At 38.3% G+C, this 25,818-nt stretch overlaps 1 pseudogene; it reads right to left on the reverse strand.

Moving 5' to 3' along the window:
- Window positions 1-11,602: 11,602 nt before the first annotated feature.
- The window catches only part of LOC120222872, a 33,468-nt pseudogene continuing 19,252 nt past the window's right edge, over window positions 11,603-25,818 (reverse strand).

The following is a 25,818-nucleotide window of genomic DNA, read 5'->3' on the forward strand; positions in this document are numbered from 1 at the left end:
TTATTTTACTCTTCTCTGTACTTATGGTTCTCAAATTACAATTCCTGAAGAGCAACATCAATGCCATTGGAAACTTGATAAAAATGTGAAATTCTGAGCAACATCCCCCAACTACTGAATCCGAGTAAAGCCCTAAATCTGTGCTTTTCTAAAGACCCGGAGGGGATGCTGATGTAGAATAACACTTGAGAACCAAATTATCTACCCTGTAGAACTATAGGTTAGAAGAAGTAATTTAATACAATCTCTCTAAACACCGTTAAGAACTCCCCACTAATGTTTCTGATAGAAGGACATCAATGAATTGAATATTGTATATTTTTATTAATTTTGTATTCCTAAAAGAGTCTGTAAGCATTTATTATGAGCCACGTGTCAGGCAAAGCTCTCGTAATAACGTGTGGTGTGCACTTCCCAATTCTACCTTCAGCGACCTCATGAGAGTATGTATAACATTGTGGTGGTAGTAACATTATCAGGGAAATCAGTAAATGCTACAAATCCAATCAGAATCTGATTTTCCTGCCCAGAACTGGTGGCTAAACATTTCCCAGCAAACCTTTGATAATACTCAAGTATAAGCTCTTGGTCCTTAAAGAAATTATATATAATACCGGATGAAAAAATACTGAGGCATCAGAAATGAGAAAAACATGTGAATAAATATCTCCCACAGAATTTAGAAAAACAGTGATGGTTTTTTTTATGTCCTCATTTTTATTTTTTCTTTTCAACTAATTTCTATTATTATTGTTGATACTCTATTAATAGCATCAAATTAAATACAGTGGAAATAAATGTTTGATCCGTGCCAGGTAAATATATGTAAACGCATTCAAAAGAGTTATTAAAAAGAAAGGAATTGAGATTGTAATCTAACATAGAATCCAACTCGTTGTTATGTGAGAGAACCATGCTTACAAAGTGGGATTCAGAAATCCTAAAAATAAAGAAATGAGGAGCCCTATACCAGGCAGGGTCAAACAAAAATACACAGTGCTTGTAATAATGCTAGCTAACAAAGTGAAATTCAGAATAAAAAGCATTGGCCAGTCAAAAAGGATAACCTTTAGTGCTAAAGGCCATGCTACACAATGAAGATACAACAGTTATGGAAAATGTACTATCAAATAACACGGTGGTAACCTTCACAAGTTACAAATTACATAAAATATGCAATGAACTTATGCTTTTAAAACTATGTTGCTAAATCTAGCAATTAGATGACCTAGAACAAAGAAATCTTAGTACCAGTGAGCAAACCCAAGTCCACCTTACAGTTTTTGAAATCACTCCTAATCAGAAAGATGTGAAGTCCTTTGGAACAATGGCTAATTCTAGGTTTGTGGCAGAGGGAAAAAAGGGGGAGTCTGGGATATCTTATTGAGCAAAATACTAAGAAACTGGCCACAGATTTGTTTAGAAGTGACAATGACAGCATGGCGACAGAATCAAATGAAGGACAGAACTGGCTAAGTAGGAACAATTTGTGCTTTAATAAAAATAATATTAATGTAATTTAATATTGACCAAATAAAAATCCAGGTAGGTACAACAATGGTCACAAAAGCAGAAGCAAACACATTCCTTCCAAAAGAGTCTGTCTATGCAAAATGTTGTTGTTTTTTTTTGTTATACTTGCTGTATACATGTTATACTTCATGTAAGTGAATATAGCTCTGGTTAAATTAAACCAAGACAAAACAAACAAACAAAAAACGAAGTCAGCAAAACTCTCACACTTCTGTGTGGAAATATCTATTATTGCTCATCTAGTAAAACCCAAGGGTTTCCTTTTGTTTTGTTCCAACAGTACCATTCATACCAAGAAACTACTATGAGGGGAAAAAAAAAAACTCATGAAAATGTGTATGGTGACTTTCTGTTTAAACAGATGGTAGTGGCAAAGGCAACATAAAAGAAGTAATTTCAACAGGATGGTTCAGTAGGAAGCCATGGAGATGCTGACTTACATGAGCCAGATTTCCTTTGGTAGAACTCCAGGCCAGTGGAGAACTTATAGCACCTCACGCAGGCACAGCGCCAAGAAGAGTCTCATTGAACCAGATGGGAAACTTTGTAGTGCTTCCCTACTTGAGTGCCTCCCTCTCCCAGCACATCACAGCACATGAGGGAGGAAAAGAGGCCCATAGAATGTGGGTTCAATGTTCTGGCCTATGGGGAGAGCTGCCCAAAGACTCCTTTCTGTCTCACCTGGCTCTGAGCATTTAGGGAAAGGTAGTAACTTCAGTTGCTTGGGTACCTACCACACCACAGAATAATGGCATAGCATACATTTGATATGGGATTAATATCCACTATACATAAAGAACTCCTACAACTCAACAGCAATCACCAAAAAAAAAGCAATCCAATTAATAAGCGGGCAAAGTATCCAATTATAGTTTTTCAAAGATATGCAATTGGCCACTAAGAATATGAAAAGATCCTCAACATCACTAATCATTAGGGAAATGTAAATTAACACCAGAATGAGGGGGTCACCTCACACACATTAGGACGCCCATTATCGAAAACAACAGTGAACAGCGAGTGCTGACAGGGATGTCTGGATGTCAAAGCCCCCGTGCACTGCTGGTGGGAATGTAAATGGTGCGGCCACGATTGGAAACAATATAGAGTTTCCTCAAAATGTTAAAAAACAAAATTATCATTTGATGCAGGTCTCCCAGTTCTGGTGATACATTCAAAAGAACTGAAAGCAGGATTTTGAAGATGTATGTGCGCACTCATGTTCATTGCAGCATTATTCACAACACCCAAGAATTGGGAGCAGTCTAAACGTCCATCAATAGATGAACCAAGAAAATGCAGTATACACATACAATGGAATATTATTCAGCCTTCAAAAGGAAGGAAATTCTGACATTTGCCCGAAGTTTGAGGATACCATGCTGAGTGAAGTTGGCCAGTCAAGGGGACAATTTCTATATGACGCCACTTATGTGAGCTGTCTAGTATAGTCAAAATCACGGAATCAGAACGTAGAATAGAATTTGCGAAGGTCTGGGGAGGAGAGAAGATACGGAGCTGCTGTTCGATGGGTATAGTTTCAGTTTTGCAAGATGAAAAAGTTCTGGAGATCTGCTACACCACAATGCCAATAAAGTTAACACTATTGATCCAGGCACTGAAAATGGTTGGGGATAAAGTTGATACTATATGCTTTTTACCCCAGATTTTTAGAAAGCTGAACAAAGCAGTTTAGAATATTAATAAAAGTGTTTTTAAAGAAATGAACTATAAAATAAAAGTTGGAGAAATAGGAAAGTCAAAACAAAGGCGATGGAGAGGTAGACAATCAACGAGTCGATAGGCTGGGGATTCAGTTATTATAGAAAAAAAAATAATTGATCAAAAACGGAAAACTGAATTAACGACTTTATGGATGGAACTGCGGCCTAATTAAATAATCAGTCCAGTAATTCAGGAAGACAATACAGCATTCCACATTAGAAGAGGGGTAGAGGAGGGGTGAGGTGGGTAATCTGGCAATGACAGATAACAGCAGATAGAATCGAAGGACTAATTAGTTATGATGGTTGAGGAAAGAAACTCATTACATCAAAAGCACTCATTCAACATTTCTGTTTCGAGCATCCCATCATTTATATACTGACTCTCACCTTTTCAACTTCCTTCTTGTAAGCTGACCTAGAAATTATACAGAACTAGAGACTTCCCACTGTAATTATTGTCCTGACCCCTTGGGTTTTCCTTTCCTTTCTTGGCTTTGATTAGATTCCAGGCCTGGTTGAGTGGAGGGATAGGTGGATAATGGTGAGAAGAGAAAGATTAAGTGATAATCAATCTAGAGAGTGAATGTTGAAATTCTAAGCTCCTCCCTCTACCTGGCTACAAAGTGATAATGGTGAGGCTTCTATAACCTAGTATCTCCCACCTGGCCCTGGCTTTCTCACCCAAGAGAATGAAGGCTTTGTCCTTTGAAAAATAGGTCCAAGAATGGAAGCTAATCATAAAGACTGAAAATATTCCTCCCTGGAGACCTCTCTTCAGCCTTCATAATCTCCACGAATATTATGCTTGTTGATTGTTAAACAGATGTGGGTACCAGATTATCAATTACAATCTTCAAATGTATGGGAACCCTTCTTTTGAGGATTCCTCATCCTTATCTTTCTTTATTTAGTCCAAAGCTTTCTGAAGCAGAGCCCTTATGGACCTCCTAAGGAAAGGTGTATGGCCTACATATTATAAAATATTTTAACTGAAAAAAACCCTTTATTAGACTTAAATTTTGTGTAGAATTTGCTTTGATATGAAATTCTAAAGGATAATTGTCTTTCAGAATGTTAAAGGCACTGGTCCAATTTTCTTCCATCTTTCAATAATGATATGTAGATTATGATATACAATCTATAATGTTATGATATATAAATGCTCATAGTCTTATCCTCAGAGTTCATTTTCTTATTGGCTTTAGGTTTTTATCAGCTATCATTTAAAAATTTTTTTAATGTTTTATTTACTTTTGAGAGAGTGAGAGAGACAGCGTGATCACGGGAGGGTCAGAGAGAGAGGGAGATGTAGAATCTGAAGACAGACTCTAGGCTCTGAGCTAGCTGTCAGCACAGAGCCCAACGCGGGACTTGAAGCCATGAATGATGAGATCATGACCTGAGCCGAAGTCGGAAGCTTAACTGACTGAGCAACCCAGGTTCCCCTCAGCTATCATTTTTTAAAAAGGCCAGCCACAACCCCGATTGTATCCCTTACTGAACGTTGTTGTATTTCTATCTATTGCCTCTGGAGAATACTTTTTCAGTCTCCTGCAGAGGGTACTGAGTGTATGGACTAGACTTTTGGTTTTCTCAGACTTTTGGGGAAATGGATTAGAAGATTAATCATTCAGTGTGTAATTTTCATTCATTTCTTCTCTTTTGGATTGTCCCACCCACACCTCTCACAGGTGACTTTGTGATCAGCCCCTTTGTGACTTTGTGACAATGAAAAACCTCATCTTGCCCTCCTTAGAAAGTTACCTCTAAGTTCAAGGTGGGAAAAAGGACTGGGTATCCAACTGTTTCTGGGAGTCACAGACAATTTTCTTGTCTTAAGCTCATGCACAATTTGTTTTCAGAATCCCTAAGCTAATGGTGGTGATGGTGGGGTTGTTGCATGTTTGTGTGTGCATTAAATGAAAAGATGGTGAGAGGGAAATGACCAATTGGCTGCATAAAAGTCATCAAAATGAATTAAATTTAGAATAGACAATGTAGAGGCACCTGGCTGGCTCAGTCAGTTGAGCGTCTGACTCTTGATTTTGGCTCAAGTCATGATCTCACAGTCTGTGGGATTGAACCTCATGTCAGGCTCTGGACTGACTGTGGATCCTGCTTAAGATTGTTTCTTTCTTTCCCTCTGCTCCTCTCCCCAACTCATATTCTCTCTCTCAAAATAAAAAAACAATAATAATAAGAATGAAAAATAAAAGAATACACGATGTAAAAACCATGATGGAAGTCATGACTCTCAGAGTGTTCCTGTAAATTACTTTGAGGGCAGAAGCAAGAGAATGTATAGTTTCAGAGTTCAGATGAAATTAACTGGTCAAAGTTAGATTTTCTTTTAAGATCCATTTTTGCCTAAAAAAACAAAAATGTACATTTTGTGTTATATCTATTTATCACTAAAATATTTTAATGACTTTACATTCATGCACATTCCAGGAAGTGCACCACATTAATCATAGGACATTGGATACCTTCAGGAATTGTGCTGTCTATCTATCCGGGGAGATAAGCACTGCCTTAAGTTGAGAGTTGGGGCTGAATTTAGATGCATAAGCTACACCATGCATAAACCTTTAATTTAGGGAACCTATCGCTAAGAAATGGCAAACTAGCTAAACTTTCAGAGACTATTATTGTCAAATTCTGTACTACTAACAAATGGCTTCTATAGCATGAGAGCATATTGACATACTCCTGACATATGTGCCTTTCAAGAATCAAAAATACTAGGGGCCCCTGGGTGGCTCAGTTAGTTAAGCATCCAGCATCAGCTCAGGTCATGACTTTGTGGTTTGTGAGTTCGAGCCACACATTGGGCTGCTGCTGTGAGCTTGGAGCCCTCTTTGGATCCTCTGTCTCCCTCTCTCTGTCTGCTACTCCTGTGCTTATGCTCTCTCTCTGTCTCAAAAATAATAAATATATATTTTTTAAAAATCTAAACGATAACTGTTTTAACACAATGTGTTTAATGTGAATTTTTATGAAGCCATATATTTACATTATTAATCACTGTATGAAATACTATGTAAGAGTGGAGTTCATGTAGGTTAATTGGACTTTTATGATTTCTGATATTGAGATCTCAAGTACCTCGAATCCACAGTAAAATACAAGAAAGTAAATCCGAGCATGAGCAAGGATCACTGGGATTAGAATGATCCTTCCTATTATAAGCCACGGGCATTTTCTAAACCATGGCAAGAACATTTCTAACATAAAACCCTTATATGAAAAAATATGGACTGGACTGGAGAGAAGAACATAGATAGGAGTCATTTCTTCCTCTAAGGGTCAGGATGAGTTACCTCATACATTGAAAACTTGGCAACTTACTCAGAAAACTTTGAAATCATACATCTTGCTAAGCTCTGAGGCCATTCCACACCCCGCTGTTCTGGGTCTCCCTCAGAAGGTTCATTGAGACTTTCTCCTCTTGTAGACTTAAAGCACCATCTGCTTGAGAAACCACTGTGCTGTGTGACATTCTTCTTTTCTTCCAATGATATGTAATTCTTAGTGCCAGATCTTTGTTTTCCCATCCCCCAGCTCATGCTCTACTTCTTTTTTTGTTCTTCTCTTTTCTCTTAATTCACGGGCTTCAGCAACAAGGACGAAAGGTTTTTAACCTCACATTGTCTAACACATCTGGCACTTACTATTGCCAAATAGACCCTTAATTCCTAACTCCATCTCTATTTCTTCATTTTAATATATACCATTCTTGATTATGAAGGGAACAAAACATACGTGTCCGAGGCATCCCTCTTCAAATTGAAAGTCCTTAATTATTTGTTCAACGTATCCAGTGGAGAGAAAGATCACAGGATGGGAAGCAGAGGAGAATCTTCTCACATATATTTAGAAGACAAAGTTCTGGCACTAAATGTATTTTCTTGTACTATTGGAATGCAGTTGGGATATGTGTTCTCATCAACCCTGCTTCCAGAAATTCATTATGAGTTTTCTTCTAACTTACTTTACTGATGGCCATTATAATTTTAATATTGAACAAAATGTGTCTAGGATTTTGTTCAACTGCTGACCTCAAGTTTATGGGCATAGTGTGCCTTTTTTTCAACTTTTTTTTCATTCTCAAGTTAGCTAATACACAGTGTAGTCTTAGCTTTCGGAGTACAAAACAGTGATTCACTTCTTACATATGACACACCGTGTTCATCCTGAAAAATGCCCTCCTCAGTGCCCATCACCCATTTAACCCACCTCTCCATCCCCTATCCCTGTCAACTCTCAGTTTGTTCTCTGTATTTAAGAGCTTCTTATTGTTTGCCTCCCTCTCTGTTTTTTATCTTATTTTTCCTTCCCTTATGCTATGGTCTTCTATTATGGTTCTCAAATTTCACATATGAGTGAAATCATATGATATCTGTCTTTCTTTGACTGACTTATTGTAATTCACATAATACCCTCCAGTTCCATCCATATTGTTGCAAATGGCAAGATTTCATTCTTTGTCATCATCGAGTAGTTCCTTTGTATATATACTGTATACCACATCTTCTTAATCCATTCATCAATTGATGGACATTTGGGCTCTCTCCATATATTGTTGATAGTGCTGCTATAAACTTTGGGGTGTCTTTTTATAAAATACTCCCCAACCTGTTTGGTGGTTCTGGTGAAACAAACATTGTACTGAGACTTCCTTCCTTCCTTTCTCTTTTTTCTTTCTTTTTCTAAACCAAAGTGCTTTGAAACCACTGCATTGTGATGGTGGGAAAGTGAAACTAAGCCTTTAACATGGCGGCAATAATGGAGTTAGTACTTGTGCACTTACATGGGGTGCATTCTTTTAGCCACCTTTCCAATATAAATTTCCTTAATCCTAACAATGCTATGTTTTCTACTTTTCCTATTTCATAGAGAAGGAGAAATCAGGTGTAAAATGTTAAATAAAACTTGCTTAGCATCAAAGAGGTAGTAAGATAAGGACCAGATTGAAATCCACAGCGTGGCTTGTGGGTACGTAGTTAAAAATCGGATACCATTGTCTTTCTTTTTAATTTATTTTAATGTTTATTTTTGAGAGAGAGAGAGAGAAACAGAATATGAAGCAGGCTCCAGACTCTGAGCTGTCAGCACAGAGCCCGACATGGGGCTCAAACTCACAAACTATGATATCATGACCTGAGCTGAAGTCAGACACTTAAGTGACTGAGCCACCCAGGAACACCCCCTCCCCAGGTTTTGATTTCTGGAAAACAATCTCTTTATTTTACTCTTTATAGTCAGATGCTCTTTCCCCGAAGAAACAGAATATTACATGCTTACAGCTGAAACATCATTTTTGATCTGTTTATATCCCTCTATACTTCTTGGGTCTTGGCTCAACTATTGTTAGCAGCAAGTCATAGAATCCCAGGTTTATGCTACCTGCTGCTTTGTTTTCTCCTATCAAATATAGGTGTTGTTTACCTTAGAGATTTATCAAAATTTCTCATCAATTCCTTTTTTTTAAAGTTATCGAACTCCTCCAAAGCCACTCTCTTTAAAAGTGGGGGAGATTCACTTTGTCAAAATAGTTACAGAAGCTGAAGGCAGAAAGGGCTGCTACATCATTCTTTATGTTCTGGGGTCCTTTTCAAAGTGCCAATTTCATTTGTACCTATAAAGTTTAAAAGATACTTAGTTCATCCAAACTTTCTGGCTGACACCAAATGGAATTCTCAGTACCTGAATTGCAATCATGGAAGATAACAGGCTCATACTGTGTGCCTTGTACTGTGATTGATTTTCAGATGCTCTTCAGCAAACCACTTGCAGCTTAATTGAAAAAAAAAAAAAAATCATTCCTCCAGGCTGTGCAAGGTACAAACTTAGAGGAAAGTAGACTTTTTTCTTGATTAGAAAGAATCCAAGTGCATTAGAGAATAGGTGAACAGAGACAATGGCTAAACACCAGCTGCCCAGCCCCATTGGGGTAGTTGGGATCCTAATTTTCTGTAGCACAATGGTTTCCAGAGTTAGGGGTTTATAACCAATAAAATATCAATAAAATATCTGAGGAGTAATATGAAATTGTTAATATTTTATTTCCTAGTAAGAATACAAAAATACATATACACCCACATGCACCCATGATCCACCAATCATCATACTGCATCCACACTGATATTACCATGTATAATCTAGCCTTATGAAAATTTCACTACATTGTCTCGATTTTTCTAATTTTCCCATGAATACAAGTTGATGTCTCTGTAGAATAAGAGTGGTTAAGGGAAGAATTATTTTTTAGGCCACAAAGACTCAACTGGAACTCCAAATTCTGCTCCAAAAAGCAATTCCATACCTGGATATTATATTTTGAACATATCAGACATCCAGCTATTTGGATATCTATTTACTCAACAAATATTTGTTAAATTTCTAGTATGTGTCAAATGTCTATATCTAAGCCAAGAAGTGACAGCTTTATTGATAAGCAAGAAGCAAGACATTCTAGACTTATGCGTATATGAGGGTAACATATATTCAATATATGCATAGTGTATCATGAAACAAAATAAGTAATCCAATTCAATGGGCCTCCCATATCTGTAAGTATGTCTGTAAAGTAGACACAGTAAGAGATAAGCAACAATAACTAATAGGATAATTATAACAATACATTGTAATATAAGTTATGTAAAAGTCATCTCTCTCTTTCTCAAAATATTTTATTATTCTGTACACTCCTTCTTCTTATAATGATGTGAATGATGAAATGCCTACGTGATGAGATTCAGAGAGGCAAATGGTATAGACATTGTGATGTAGCATTAGGCTGCCTTTGACCTTCTGACAACTGCATCAGGAGGACCATCTACTTCCAGACCCACAGTTAAGGGGGACTACTGTATAAAATAAAAGCATGGCAATGAAATGATTTTAACAAGGCTCACATTTTCCTTTCTTTTTCTTTATGTCTTGGGCAATATTCATTTTTAATTTGAAAATATAAAGTTGTTATACTTGAAATTGCTAATAAAAATTTTAAATTATCCATCATCCTGTTTTGACTAAGACAATGAAACTCTGGCTTAACAAAAAGTATTCAGCACCATTTGCACAGAGGGTTTTCAGAATTTGTTCTTAAAGTTTCTGGAAATTTCCTAGCTGTAAAGTACAGGAATCACTGAGATACACTAGGAAGCGTCTCAGGAGGCAACCAATGAGAAGTGAAGCAATTGTCATGAAAGGGACCCACGTACATTCAGCAGAGGAATCTGGAAGACACAACAATCCCCTCCTCTCCAGTTCAGGAGGGACTTAAGCTAAGGGATGAAGAGTCAGATTGTTGATTTAACAGTACGTCTCTGGCATGGTTGCTACTGGGCCTTAATATCCTGTGATTTTTAGGAAGTTCTGTAAATAGTTTGAATTTAATTCAATTTATTCAGAAATTAAACCTGTTTAGAAAGGTTCACTACCATGCTAGAATATCAGCTGGTTTAAATATTCATGTATAATATGTGTAGGTAAATCACAGTCTTAAAGAATACTTGGACTACTGCACTATTCAAACCCAAACCGATTTTTAACAAAATGTCTGTAATTAAAAGCAGCTGATGAAGCTAAATCCAAGTTATGACAAGGGAGGCTCACTCTCACTAAACTGTGTTGTTTAGAGAACTTAAAGAAAGCATATGTCCTTAAAGCCATTTGAGTACTGATAAGGAGACACCCTCTCCTCATTCTCTGCCATAGGATTCCAGTTGAGAATGGGTCAGAAGTTAGCATTTCTAAATATTTCAGAGAAGCCCATAGAAGTGTTAAAAACTTTACAAATGTCTCTCAGTCAGGGCATCTGGGTGGCTCTGTGAGTTAAAAGGCTGACTTCAGCTCAGGTCATGATCTAACAGTTTTTGAGTTTTTGAGTTTGAGCCCCACCTCAGGCTCTGTGCTATCAGCTCTGAGCCTGGAGACTGCTTCAGATTCTGTGTCCCCCTCTCTCTGCCCCTCCTGCCCCCTTCACAGTGTTGTGTCTCTTTCTCTCAAAAATAAGTAAACATTTAAAAAAACCAATGTCTCTCTGTCTTTCTGTTTCTGTGAGTGGTGGTGGTCCTCAGAATTTCCTAGTTGTGCAAAGACCAAGGTAAGTTCGTATGCTTACTCAAATGTTAGAACGGAAGATGCATTGGTGGGACATCCTTAGCATGTTCCTCTGTGGGCTTTTTCCCAAATGTGGATCACCAGTGTGAGTCAAGACGACTCCTGTGAGAAGGTAGTGTTTGGTGGCCAGGTTCTCTTGGGTGTTGCTTCCTAAGTGGAATACACAGCAGATCAGGGAGTAGGAAAGATAACACAGGGAAGACACTCTTTTCAGTTCAAAAGGAATTTATGAAAGCCAGGGATGCATTCAAGAAGCCCATGGGACCCCCAGCTGTGGAGAGTGGTTAATGTGATAATCCAGAATCAGCGTTGATATCGATTCACAGGATCCAATGGCCAGTAGAGAAAAAGGAATGGAGGGGCGCCTGGGTGGCTCAGTCGATTAAGCATCCGACTTCAGCTCAGGTCATGATCTTGTGATTCATGGTTCATGGGTTTGAGCCCTGTGTCAGGCTCTGTGCTGACAGCTCAGAGCCTGGAGCCTGTTTCAGATTCTGTATCTCCCTCTCTCTCTGACCCTCCTCTGTTCATTCTCTCTCTCTCTCTCTCTCTCTCTCTCTCTCTCCTTCTCTCTCTCAGAAATAAGTAAAACATAAAAATTAAAAAAAAAAAGAAAGAAAGAAAAAGGAATGGGAATAGTTACAGAAGCAAGAGCTCCCACCCAGCATCTTCTAAACTTCTTTCTCTGGTTGAAGTCCTGTAAGAGACTGTCAGTAACTGAATTCCCATCATTGTTCTGTATTCCTGCCTGCATGTCCCACATCTCACTCTCAGAGAGTCAGGGGCATGGCCCAAAGACTGGAGTGAGACCTCAGGAGAAGGTTCATCAATCATGTAAAGATAGAGGACAGTATGCCTTCATCTTTGAGAAACTTTTAGAGAAGGTGAGGATGGCAAGTCTTGGGAAGTATACCTCCATTCGACAGAGAGTTTTTATGGCAAGCCGACCAGATCAATTCTGCTTAAACCTATAGAGCAGCCCCTCAGGAACGATATCTCATAATCATGAAACAAAAGGTGGACCTCGTGGGTTTGGAGCCCCAGATACTGCAGAAGAGCCTCCATAATACCAGCCTGTTCAAATACGGAACAGTGATGTGGCCTTGGTTTGTCACTGAAGCCAAAGCCCAGGACATCAAGGGCAATCACTCGATAAAACCTCAGAGTCAAACCATCCCGAATCTTGTACCAATCGTAGCTGGATGCTGAGAAGCCCTGTAAAAGCGCAACTATCTCAGGACTTCAAACAACACCCACAGAGTCGTGGTGGAAGATGCTTAGTCCCCTGTGGGTAAAAAGTTTGCATGACAACCGCCTTGAGTGAAGAAGGGGAGAACAATGAGGGTAGAGAGGAGTGGGATATGCAGATAGGCCACAAGCAGGGGCATAGCCCGTAGCCCCACCTGAACCTGGTTCAGGTAAGTTCTGGGCTACAAGATTCCACGTTTGGGGGAGAGCACACATTTCATATTAATTACAACCCTATGGCTGGAATGAGACCTGGGAAGAAATAGCAAGACAGAAAAGTGAAGAGATAGGATATTATTTAGCTTAGGGATATATAGCTTAGGTGGGAAATGTACTAGGGTCCTGGAGTTGGGAAAGCCTGGGAACAAAGAATCCCCTAGTGTTTATTAGGAATCAGGAAGAGATGGTGTCTCAATTATGTCATCTAGATCACAGGCAGACACAAGGAGCACAGTTCTAAAGCAATGCCTCAGAATCCTGATGGTTTCAGAAGCATGATGTGAGGCCAAGATAAGAGGAGGGAGACACTTGCCTTTAGTATATACGCATATGTCTTGTGGAAACAGCACTGCCTTGGGTAGCAACAGGTATGAATTCTGGTTCCAGATGTCTTGTGTGTAAATCAACACCCCTCCATTTCCCTTTCTGTAAAGGTAACCTTAATCTACCTCTCAGGGACAACATGTTAACTAAAGTGTCTAATCAAAAAGAATGGGCAAATACACACAGGGGTATCCACTGGTATTGTGCTCAGAGCGGGTGTGGCAAATGAATTTCAATGCGTGTGAACACTCATTTTCTGAATGGGGTCATCCATGGGAGCAATGTGTTAAGACAGCAAACCAGGAGCTAAACCATCTACGTATGTTTTGAAATCTATTCCCTGTGTTGTAGAAACAACACATAAGTATGGAATTGGCCAGCAAAGATCAACGATGCCATTTTCATATGCAAAAGCTATACACAATTCTTTCCAAGCACGTTCTATTTGTTCTGCTTTTCCAGTGGTTGTAATTGCTGGAGTCTCTAGGTGCCTCTCTCTTTTTTATTTTTATTTTTTTAATAATGTGATGAAACCTGATTATCTTCTATTCAGACTTATTTTTCACAGTTTCTTTTGAACTCATCTACTTGAGATCTAACAAAGGAAGGACTAGTATTGTTGCTAAGGGCAACATAAGAAATGAATTCTATCATGTGTGAAATAGGCTCTCCCCTTGGAAAGTCTGTCGATAGTGATTTCCAGTGCAGACTTCTCCAACAGGTAGATAGGGATCCATCAATAGCTTTATCACCCTGTGTTCTCAACCTCAGAGCATCTACTTCTGTGCCTCTTCAACCCACCAAATGGGTAATGATTGGCAACAATTCCCTACATCTCTGCAGTCCCGACCCCTTATTGATAATTAGGTAATAATTAGCAAAGCTTAATTTTCACCAGGCATCTGTCAAGAGCTTTAAAAATATTAACTCATTTAATCCACATAATGAGGGCATAAAATAGGGACTATTATCTCCATATTACAGAAGACAAAAGAAATAAAGTGTGTATGTAATTTGCCTAAATTCAAAGAAGTAAGAGCTGGAATGAAAATCCAGACGATCTAGATGTAATGTGCTCAATCGCTCTGCTAGGCTGTTGCCCAATACTTGAGGTGAGGATTTGTGTAGAATGAGTAATAAATTCATCCAATTGTGTATACATATCTTACTATTTTTTAATGCTTATTTATTTTTGAGAGAGAGAGACAGAGTGTGAGAGGGGGAGAGGCAGACAGAGAGGGAGACACAGAATCCAAAGCAGGCTCCAGGCTCTGAGCTGTCAGCACAGAGCCCAAAGAGGGGCTTGAACCCATGAACTACAAGGTCATGACCTGAGCCAAAGTTGGACACCCAACGGACTCAGCCACCCGGCACTCCTCACCCAATTATATTTTAAAGTTATTTATAAAATTCTCTGATGACATACATTTCCATTTTCCATATTTGCTTAAATTTAACTCTTCTGTTCAATCTTATCCTTTCTGATATGACGACGCAGTGTCAAATCCAGTTGGGATTGAGTTTATAACAGAAAGTCAAGGGATGGCATGGAGTTTCATAGCTCCTACCTGGATACAATGTGTCTATTTCCAGAACAGCTTTTAGATTACTAAATAACTCACCCTAGTGCTAGATCGACAAACTCGTGAAGATCATTAAAGTCTCTCCTTGTGGCTAAAAGCAAATGTTGGAAGATTTACCCTGGTCTTCCAGCATGGAAGAAACCCACAACCACAGTCCTTTAATTGTGGTTGAGTTGATGTGCCATGATTCTGCTGAAGACCTCTGAGTGTGTCTTTCCTAAGATCTCCCACTGCTTCCTGGCTTTCCTGAGACTGGGGCTCGTCTGTTGGTATTAGAGGCACCGGGTAAGCTTGCCATTTGTTTACTTCAAGCCAACTGTGATCAAAAGCCCCTAACATAAGCTAAAAAGATAGCTTAGTGGAATCAACATCTGGCAGATAAGACTTAAATTCCCTGAAATTCTGCTTTTACATCCTAGTAGGGTAAAATCAATCTTCCTTTTACTGGGAAAAATGCAATAAACTATAACTTTCTCAGTGTGAGTTTGTTGGTTTTAAACTTTTAAAACTAAATCATATTTGTTTTACACAGAGACAACTGATAACTTTTGAGGTGACTTGTCACATCTCCAGACAAACTGGGTATATGATGAAAATCTGTCAATATCGTTTTATGACTGCTGGATCAAACTCAAGTTTTAGGTTGAGAAACAGTATCTTAATAAAGTCTTAAAGTATGTTTATTTTTATTATGAAATGATGGAAGTATCACAATAGAAAACTCAAAAGTAAAAAGGAATTTATTCCCTAATGTAGATATAAAGAAAGTTGGGTCTGAATTTGCAAGTGATAATAATAAAAATAATAAAACAAAATTATATTTTACATTTTTTTCTGTAATTAGGTGACTTTGAAGGGTTTATGTTTTTCCAACTATGTGGACCCTTCCTATTCTGAAATGAATCTGGGCAAATGAAAGTTATTACTATAAGGAGTCACTATTTCTGATGAAATTATTTCAATTCCTTTGTTATGTGGTAGAAAATACTTGATACTCTTGACTTGAAAATTGTCATATGCTTTCATATATGTTATTGCTTTAAGTTTATCTTGGCTGGACAAAGATATGAATAACTAGAAAAATAGTACATTAGAAAGAAACTAGAGCCTTAACTAAATAAATGTATTATTTTAATTTTCTATAAAAGTAAACTTGTACTCAGAATTTTATTCAGTCATATATAATTATAGGAGTATATAATTTGGATTTCAAATTCCAAAGACGGGCCAAACCAAACATCCTTAAAATGAAATATTGCAATTGATATAGCATAAAAAGTAATTGCTAGATAAAATTATTTAAATGAACCTTTATTCTTATTTTATAAGCCTTAGTTATAAAATGAATTTGGTTGAACTCAAACAGCAATCCAGTATAATTTTTTTTCCAGTTCATGAGACTCATGTAGAGGTTCTATAAGAAAGGAAAGAGAAAAATACTTCTTTCTTTTCTCACAGACCTTCTTTTAGACTGTAAGTTGAACGATAATACCTGTATACTTATCATGTACAGAAAAACTTATTAGGAAAATAGATAGGAAGCTCACACTAAATGAATACATAATTTTAGAAAATGTTTTTGCATTTGGTCAGTCATTCTTCTTGGAGAAAAAAAATCTGATCTCAGTGCAGCTTCTAAATGGTAACTAAGTGACTGACCCAGTGTTTCTCTGTGAAAAGTCCCACAATATTTCAGTAGTTTTGGATTTTGCATAGAAAACAAATGGAAAATTAGGGAATAACTGGACTTAGGGAATTAATGGAACCATATTCACATAATACAATTCACATAATTGTATTAAACACAAAACACCTCAGAAATCTATCAGGAAACACAACCACCAAAAACAACACCACGTAGCATGTATTAAGACTCTGGTATTAACTTCTAACACAGCCACACCTCAGTGAAACAAGGCCCTATTGTCGGCAAAATCAACAACATTGAGACCAACAAAAACCTCTATTTTTCATTCCTATCTTCGGTCAAGTATATTATCCAAAACCTACTCCCCATACATCAATGAAAAGGCTATGGTTTTTCTTATAAGACCCTTATTACTAACTAGAAGTTTCTTCTCATTTGGATTACCATTGCTCACTCCATCTTGAATTTAAAAAAAGAAAATCTTTTTCAAATGTAGTTCTATACGAGTCTTTCTAAACTTTTTTTTTTAATATTTATTTAATTTTGAGAGAGAGATAGAAGCAGACTGCAAGTGGGGGAGAGGCAGAAAGAGAGGGAAAGACAGCATCTGAAGCAGCCTCCAGGCTCTGAGCTGTGAGCACAGAGCCCAACGCGGGGCTCAAGCCCAAGAACTGTGGGATCAGGACCTGAGTCAAAGTCAGATGCTTAGGGGCGCCTGGGTGGCTCAGTCGGTTAAGCGTCCGACTTTCGCTTAGGTCATGATCTTGCGTTCGTGGGTTCGAGCCACGCCTCGGGCTCTCTGCTGACTGCCAGCTCAGAGCCTGGAGCCTATTTCGGAGTCTGTGTCTCCTTCTCTCTCTGACCCTCTCTCGCTCACGCTGTCTCTCTCTCTCTCTCTCTCCTAGAAATAAATAAAAATATTAAAAAAGCAAACAAACAAACAAAAAAAGACGCTTAACCGACTGAGCCACACAGATGCTCCTGTATGAGTCTATTTGTTTAATGTTTATTTATTTTGAAAGAAAGACAGAATGTGATTGGGGGAGGGGCAGAGAGAGGGTGGGAGAGAGAATCCCAAGCAGGCCTCAATCTCAGGAACCATGAGATCATGACTTGAGCCTAAATGAAGAGACGACACTCAACTGACTAAGCCACCCAGGTGCCCCTGTATGAGTCTTTTTTTGAATATGTTCAAAAGCACTTGCTCCCTACTGCTCAGAAACAGCATAACCAGCTCTATCGAATTTCATGGAATACTTGATGTAAGCTCTATATCTATTTATATTTTCCCAATTGTATGACAGACAACAAAATATATAAAACTATTGGATCCCATGATACTTCTTGGATACATCAAATATGCCCCATTCTAGTGCCACAGCTGCTTCCACATGCAGGCCTTAGTCTCTGGGCCGCAACAATCCAATGCGAAACATAAAATATGGTCTGATTGTACAACTCACTCCCTGTTACTCACAACACTGTCTTTGTTGATTTATCTGTTGGTTGCAGCCCTTCTCTCTCAGGGCTTTGTGTGTCTCACCTAAAACAGAACAATTGGTTGAAGACAATGATTTTGCTTTCAGGAGAGTGGAAAGCTGCTAGCTTCTAGCACTTACCCAAGACCTCGGGCTTCCACTTGATGGCCCAGGTATTGTATCATCTCCACTCTGTCTAATTCAAAAGGATCAAGGCAAACTTGTAATACTCTCAGCTGTTTCTGAAGGAAGGGAACAGGTGTGGAAAACATAGATCTGCCCCTAGCCTGTCCATCACCAGAGCTCAAGAGCGAGGAAACACAAGATTTGCAGTTACAATGGCTCCAGAGGTCACAACCTGCAGATGGAAGTCAGGTAGGAGGAAGAATTAGCATCACCCTGATGCAAAGGGAAATGATGTGGTGAAGTTTAGAATCTGGTAGTCGAGTCCAGAAGAAGTGTGGGTGGGATGGTGGCATGTTTGGGAATTAATTTAATGACAGAAATGGAGCTTCCATTGTGTTGCACTTGAGAATGATGTAATAATATGTAAAGTCGCCTTAAATTAGTCAAAACATTCCAAGTCATTCAGATTACTTCCATGTTGGATTTAGAAGGAGCAGGGCATCCCTGAGCTCTCTAATGGAAAGATGACACATGTCCCTACCCATGCTAAATACTAATGGCCTTTCACTGAGCTTTTATTATGTGCTACGCACTGCGTACAGTCACTTGCTTATTTTAATCTATGTTGATGTAATCTGCCTGACCATCGGTGAGGTAGGTCAAGGCTCCATTTTACATATGAGAAATGTGATGCTGAAAAAACAGATACCTTTCTCTGTTAGCAAAGAGCAAAGTCAGATTAAAGAGTCCATGACTCAAGCCCTGTGCTCTATTTAATGTAATGTAATGATTGAGCTTAAAATCTCACTCCTGGACCTCACAATCCTATCATCACATCAGGTATCACAAGAGTCACAGAGAGAATGACCTTCAAATAATAACTATGGGTGTAAATTTAACCATTCATTTATTCACGACAATTTGTTCTAGATAATGCTGCAGCAGTGAACGCAAGACAAGGTCTCTGACCCTAAGGAATACACTTATAGTAAACTACTAAGGAGAAACAGAAAATAAACACATTTTCATGACATGTCAGATGAATAGAGCCGGATAAGAAACTAATTGGAAACGCCTTTTTATAAAGGGTGATTAAGGATAGATTCTTTGCTAAGAGTTCAATTGTGATGAAGCAAGAAAGAACCATTTGGATATTGGTAGAGACAGTGTTCCAGGGGAGAAAAGAGCAAATTTCAATTGCATTGTGAAAGCCAAATGTATTTGGGAAGCTGCACGCAAATTCGTGTAGCAGAAACAGAATGGAACTGAGGCAGGTTCGTACCATTGACCTTGAACAATACAGGGGTTAGGGGCACTGACCCCCTGCACAGTGAAAACTGCCATATAACTCAAATTTAAATACGAAGAGCCTATACTGTTGACCAGAAGCTTTACTGATAACACAGTTGATGAACAAGAATTTTGTATGTGATATGTATTACTATTGTGTACTTCCAACAAAATAAGCTAGAGAAGAGAATATGTAATTTAGAAAATAGTAAGTAAGAGTGTTTACAGTTCTGTAACTTTTCAAGACAAATCATATTTAAGTGGATGCATGTAGCTCAAATCTGTGTTTTTCCAGGGCCAGCCATAGAAATAAATGCAGATAGAGGGATTAATAACCCACGACAAGTCATCTGAAGGCTTCGAGTAGAGGAGTGTCATTTTCTGTGCAGAAGAGAGAAGTTGTTGGGTTTTTTTTTTAATGTTTATTTATTTATTTTAAGAGACACAGAGAGAGAAAGCATGAGTGCATGCATGCACGCAAGTTAGGAAGGGGTGGAGAGATAGAGAAAGAAAATCGCAGCCTACTGCATGCTCTCAGCACAGAGCCCAACACGGGGCTTGATCCTAGGAACCGTAAAATCATGACCTGATCCAAAATCAAGAGCCAGATGTTCAGCTGACTGAGCCATCCAGGAGCACCTAACGAAGTTTTTAAAGGGGCCCAGGTGTTGGTCAGTTTGGACTAAGTTAACAAAACACTATATACTATGTAGCTTAAATAGCAAAAACAGTTATGAAAGCTGGGAAGTCCTAGATCAGGAAGCCTGCATGGTCATATTCCAGTGAGAGTGTTCTTTCTGGTTTATGGACAGATTTTTACTTGCTGTGTCCTCACATAGCACACACAGAGAGAGAGAGCAAGCTTGGGCACTTCACCTTCTCTTAAGGACACTAATCTCATCATTACCTCTGGAGGGCCTCCTCCTCTGGAGGAGGCATTACAATATGTATGACAGTGTAAGTAACAGATGAACACAGCTTGAATCAGGCAATTCTGCAACAGCGATTATCAAGGATCAGAATATCCTAGAGAATCATTTTTTATTAATAGAAAACACTTTTTCTAAGTGATTATTTATGAGAGAGAGAGAGAGAGAGAAGCAGAGTGTGAGTTGGTGAGGAGCAGAGAGAGAGGGAGACACAGAATCGGAAGCAGCTCCAGGCTCTGAGCTGTCAGCACAGAGCCCGATGCGAGGCTCGAACTCACAAACTGCGAGATCATGACCTGAGCTGAAGCCGGATGCTTAGCAGACTGAGCCACCTAGGCGCCCCAGAATATCCTAGAGAATCTTGATTGTTTTAGGAAAAGGGATATAGACAGACTGTACACAAAATTTCAGCCTTTGTCGACATTCTGGTGGGGAGAAACACTTGAAATTAGAAAATTTGTGTTTATGTATAGGAAGATTAGGAGGAACTTGGCAGAGGAACATGGCAGGGGAGAAGAAAGGGAAATAGTGGGGGAGAGGGAGGTAGGCAAACCATGAGAGACTCCTGAATGCTGGGAACAAACTGAGGGCTGATGGGGGTCGGGGAGAGGGGAAGGGGGGTGATGGGCATGGAGGAGGGTACTTGTCGGGATGAACACTGGGTGTTACATGGAAACCAACTTGACAATAAACTATTAAAAAAAGAAGAAGAAGAAAATTTGTGTTTAGACTTCTTCAAATTCAGTCCACAGTGATCTTCTGGAGGGAACTCAAGTTAATATAAAATTTACCTTTTTCAAAATAGAGTCCCAGGAACATTATCAAAATCTACCCCTCAAACACACACCCACATACACACAAACATGCATCCACACACACCTACACACACACCTTCCAGTCCATGCAGTAGTGAATAATATTGGTTTGACGTGAGAACATGGTCAGTGAACTGTTTGCCCAAGGACATGGGCTCATAGGCCAATACTTGAACTTCATTTACTTGACAAACTAGGACCTTATTACAACTACCAAATTCTTATTTGTTTATTAAGGAGAAATGAGGGATTTGAGGTAGGTGGGTCTGAAGAGATACCCAATTGAGGTGTGCCTCCTGACCACATAACCACATTTTTCTGTGAATTTGGGAGGGATGTGCTGTGCATTAGGTATCTATGGTGGAAATGTTTTGATGGAAGTAGAAAGTCTCCATGAATGAAATTAACTGACGACCCTTCACCTCCATGGCTGTAAATGTGTAGCAGAAATATCTGCCTGATTGAGAATGTTTTTCTTCCTTCAGCTGCACGTGGTTGCCAGTCAGAGTGACTTCTCTCTAGTAGTTGCATTAACTTGCATGGCTTCCCAGTTGTCCAGCTGACAGAACTTGTCACATTGTGCTGTGATTTCTGCTTTCCTTGTCAATCTCCCTAATTAAACTGTGAGCTGTTTTAAGGCAAAGAAAATATATGTATCTAGTTCTTTGGGCATGGCAGTGCTCTGTAAATAACTCCAAGAATATATGTGTTTTTGATGACAAACATTCAATCTCAAACACCTAGATAGTGTGGATACATTTCTCTTTATAATTATTATCTATCTATCCTTGACCTGGCAATGAGGCATAAGCTTATTTCTCAAACAGACACTAACTTCTCTGTCTGAAGTATTTAAAGTTATTTGTTCTCATATATTACTGGTAAATATGCAGGAGAAATATTTTATCCCACATAGCTATCTTTCTAAGTATTTCTAAATTTATTTTTTATTTTTTATTGTTTATTTTTGAGACAGAGAGAGACAGAGCATGAGCAGGGGAGGGACAAAGAGAGAGGGAGACACAGAATCCGAAACAGGCTCTAGGCTCTGAGCTGCCAGCACAGAACCCGACCCGATGCAGTGCTCAAACCCATGAACTGTGAGATCATGACCTGAGCCGAAGTCGTATGCCTAACCGACTAAGCCACCCAGGCACCCCTTTAAATTTATTTTAAATAATCAGCTCAAGTAAGAGTTGGTAAGATTCTGCTATTCAAATTATTAAATTATGTCTTCATTAAATTATGTCTACCACTGGCTCATATAATATAACTAGCATTTTGTTGCATGATATACTATATTCTGACAAATTTCAATCCCTTGAAAGGAAACATCCTCATACTAAATTTTATGAGCAATTGCCATCTGATAAATCTTTTTAAGTAGAGGCACAGAGATACCTGAGATTTTCCATCAAGTCTCTTTAGAACCAAAACTGACATTTGTTTGTTTAACTCTTATCATGACACCTGTTGTAGATTATTCCCAGAATAAAAAGATTGCTTTGAAATTTGTTTATATAGTCTTCAATTCCCATAAAAGAGTAGGAGGTAATAATTAAAATGCGAGTTCTCAGATTTTCAGAAAGGTAAAAATACACATGGCATATTGTATGCATTATTTTCTAATTTTTCATTAGATGATTTATATGATAACCAATGTCTTCATTTTCCTAGTAAATTAAAACTGTAAATATACATAAATACCTAAATTCAAATGCAAAGATGAGATATTTCCCTAAGTTTTAGACGTTATGACCACTTAAAAGAACTTATGTCTGCAGTTTTTGGTCTGCCATGTACAATGTCGCCATGTGTATCCAAGAACAGCCTTAAACTTAAAAGAAAAACTTAAAATTTAAAAAGAAGAATTTTTATTCATATGTGGAAATTAAGAAACACAACAGATGAACATGGGGAAGCGAAGAAAAAACAATAAAAACATGGCGGAGGGCAAACCATGAGACTCTTAAATACAGAGAACCAACTGAAGGTTCTTGGAAAGGAGATGGTGGGGGGATGGTCTAAATGGGGGATGGGCATCACGGAGGACACTTTTTGGGATGAACACTGGGTGTTATATGTAAGAGATGAATCACTGGGTTCTACCCCTGAAACCAAGAATACACTGTATATTAACTACCCTGAATTTAAATTTCAATAAGTAAATAAATAAACAGACGAGAAAGAAGAAGAGAAGAAGGAGGAGGAGGAGGAGAGGAAATGGAAGAAGGAGAACGAGAAGAAAGAGAAGAAGAACCAGGACAACTTAAAAAAGATCCAGAATTCTATACATCGTAGAACCTACTTCAGAAGGAAACAAAGAAAAGATAATCTGTTCCCAGTGGAACCAAGCTTCAGGAAACTTATAAAGGACCTTCCTCAGGCTGAAGGGAAATGATGCCACATGGAAATTTTTATCTAAGCATGTCTAAGATACCTGTTACTAAAAGTTTTCCATTATTTGAAAACCCAAAGAAAGTTACTCAGTCATGTTAGTCATGGAGACTTATTTATATAATCACACTAGTTGTTCTGCTTTCCAGGGGAATTCGCCTATGTTTAGCTTTGTTATTTACTCTTTTATTAGAGCCCAGACACCAGGTATGTAGTGCTTTTGTCCAGTTGAAAAGATAACCCTCATAGCATTGTGTCATTGCTGTGTAGGGATATTTACTGCTTTTGTATATAAGCTAGTAATCTTATTATAACGTTATTTTCCTTCCCCATTCTATTGAGATATAAATGAGCAAATAACATTGTGTAGGTTTAAGGTACACAACACAATAATTTCATATACATATATGTTATGAAATGATTGTCACATAAGGTTAGTTAATACATGTATCACCTCCCTCAATTATCATTTTGTGCATGTGAGTGTGAGACAGAGAACAAACATTCGAGATTTACTTTCATACCAAATTTCAAGTATACACTAGAGTATTATTGGCTATGTTAACCACACTATATGTTAGATCCCAAGAAATTCATAATACAACTGAATTTTTACCCTCTGGCCAGCATCTCCCCATTTCCACTGACCTTCAGCACCTGGCAAAAACCAATCTACTCTGTTTCTTTGATTTTGATTTTTTTTTAGATTCCACATATAAATGAGATCGTATAGTATTTCTCTGTCTGATTTATTTCACTTAGTATAATGTCCGCAAGTTTCATCTATGCTGTCTCAAATGGCAGGATTTCCTTTTTTTAAGGACAGATAATATTCCATTGTACATATATACCATATTCGCTCTATGCATTCATCTGCCCACAGACACTTAACGCATTACTGTGTCTTGGAAAATGTGAATAATGCTGCAAAGTGGGGATAACGATATCTTTTTGAGATACTGAATTCATTTTTTTCCAATATATACCTATATGAGGAACTGCTGGATCACACGGTAGTTCTATTTTCTGTGTGTGGGGCAGGGGGAGAGAGAGAGAAAGCATGCGTGCGGGTACCTATTAGCAGGGAAAGGGCAGAGAGAGAAGGAGACAGAGAATCCTAAGCAGGCCCTGTCAGTGCAGATCCTGATGTAGGGGTTGATCCTATGACACTGAGATCAAGACTTGAGTTCAAATAAAGGATTGGACGCTTAAATGACTGTGCCACCCAGGCACCCCTATTTTCAGTTCTTTAATGAATATCCACCAAGTTTTCCATAGTGACTGTATCATTTTACATTCCCCCAAAGAGTGCACATGGGATCCCTTCCCTCTGCATCTTCACCAATACTCTTTATCCCTTGTCGTCTTGGTAATAGCTATGCTGACAAGTTGAGATGATATCACAATCTGGTTTTGTTTTGTGTTTCCCTGATGAATATTGATATTTAGCATCTCCTCCTATACTTGGTGGTGTGATCTGTACATTTTCTTGGGGAAAAAAACCTATTCAGGTCCTTTGTCCATTTTTTAAAATGGATGATTTATTCCCCCAGTGAGTCACATCAGTCACTTATGTTTTGGATATCAACCCCTTATCACATATATGGTTTGCAAATATTTTCTCCCATTCCATAGTTTGCTTTTTCAATTTTGTTGGTCATTTATTTTGCTATTCAGAAGCTTTTCAGTTTGATGTAAAGTCCCACTTCTTTTTTTTGAATTTTTAAATTTTTATTTTAAATTTTTAATGTTTATTTATTTTAAATGTTTTTTATTTATTCTTAACAGAGACAGAGACAGAGCATGAGGGGGGAGGGCCACAGAGAGAGGGAGACACAGAATCCGAAACAGGCTCCAGGCTCTGATCTGTTATCACAGAGCCCAGTGTGGGGCTCGAACCCACGGACTGTTGAGATCATGACCTGAGCCAAAGTTGGACGCTTAACTGACTGAGCCACCCAAGTGCCCCTTAGTCCCACTTCTTTATTTTTGCTTTTCGTATTTGTGCTTTTGGTGTCATGTCCAGAAATATCATTGTCAAGATTAATATCAAGAATTTTCCCTATGTTTTCTTCTAGGAGCTTTACAGTTTAAGGTTTTACATTTAAGCCTGTAATTCTTTTTGAGGTAACTTTTGGAAGTGGCATAAGATATGGGTTCAATTTCATTATTTTCCACGTAAATATCTAGTTTCCCAAGCAGCATTTATCAAAGAGACTATCCATTCCCAGTGACTATTCTTGGCTCTCTTGCCAAATATTAATTGACTGTATAGGCTTGGGCTTATTTATGGGCTCTTGATTCTGGTCCATTGGTCCATATGAATGTTTTTATGCCAGTATCCTACTATTTTGAATACTGTAGCTTGTATTGT

Source organism: Hyaena hyaena, unplaced genomic scaffold, assembly GCF_003009895.1.
Source record: "Hyaena hyaena isolate Hyena2069 unplaced genomic scaffold, ASM300989v1 scaffold_919, whole genome shotgun sequence".
NCBI lineage: Eukaryota > Metazoa > Chordata > Mammalia > Carnivora > Hyaenidae > Hyaena > Hyaena hyaena.